The sequence below is a fragment of the Chrysochloris asiatica genome, unplaced genomic scaffold (genome assembly GCF_000296735.1).
Source record: "Chrysochloris asiatica unplaced genomic scaffold, ChrAsi1.0 scaffold00024, whole genome shotgun sequence".
Lineage (NCBI taxonomy): Eukaryota > Metazoa > Chordata > Mammalia > Afrosoricida > Chrysochloridae > Chrysochloris > Chrysochloris asiatica.
The window spans coordinates 294,710-295,781 of record NW_006408542.1 but is presented as its reverse complement, the minus strand read 5'-3'; positions in this window follow the sequence as shown (position 1 = coordinate 295,781).

Genomic DNA, 1,072 nt, shown 5'->3' with positions numbered 1-1,072 from the left:
CAATTACTAATTCTTCCTCTTTGTTTCCAACCTCTGCTTTCCAATCACCATTAACTATTAACACATTTTGTTTGCCTGTTTGATCAATTTCAGACTGAAAAAAATGGTAGTGGTGGTGATTATGTTCTATAGAGTCAGTTCCAAATCATAATGACCCAAAAAGGATTTCCAAGGCTATAAATCTATACTGAGGCAGAAAGCCTCATCTTTATCCTGAGGATCACCAAGTAGATTTGAACTGCTTCAATTCCATGATCACTGACTTTAGTAATTGGTTCATACATTTAAATAATAGTCTTGTTAACTGGTATTCTTTGTTGTTGTTGTTCTTGTGTGCAATTGAATCTGTTGTATTCATAGTGACACTGTATTGGGCTTTTGAGGAGTAACTGTTGGGTTTGAACAGCCAGCTTTGGGTTGCCAGTTCAGGACCTATAATGCAGTGCCACACCAGAAGTCCAGTCTTCCTTATTGGTGTGTGGATGTTATCTTATCACAGACAGCATTGTATTTCAATAAAGATATTGAAATGTCCTTTTTGATGACATATACTACCCCATTCCTATTTAATTTGTCATTTCCAGCATAATAAACCATATGATTATCAGATCTAAAATGGCCAATACCAATCCATTTAGCTCTCTAATGCTTAGGATATAGATTTTTATGTATTCTATTTCATTTTTTACTATTTCACTTTTTCCTAGATTTATACTTTGTACATTTTATGTTCTCATTTTGAATGGCTGTTTGCAGTTGCTTCTCTTCATTTTGAATCGTGCCACATCAACAAATTAATGTTCCAAAATTTTTACTACATTCATGTCATTATGGTCAACTCTACTTTGAGATGTCAACTCTTCCCTAGTTGTATTTTGAGTGCCTTTCAACTTGAGGTACTCTCCTTCTGGCACTATAGTTAACACTGTTCTATTGTTATTCATAATGCTTTTAGTGGCTAAACATTTCTAAATAGTCTGCCTCTCCTTCTTAGTGTTTCTTGGTCTGTAAGCACAGATAAAAGCTGTTCACTTGGGTAACCCTGCTGCTATTTAAAATACTGGTGGATTAG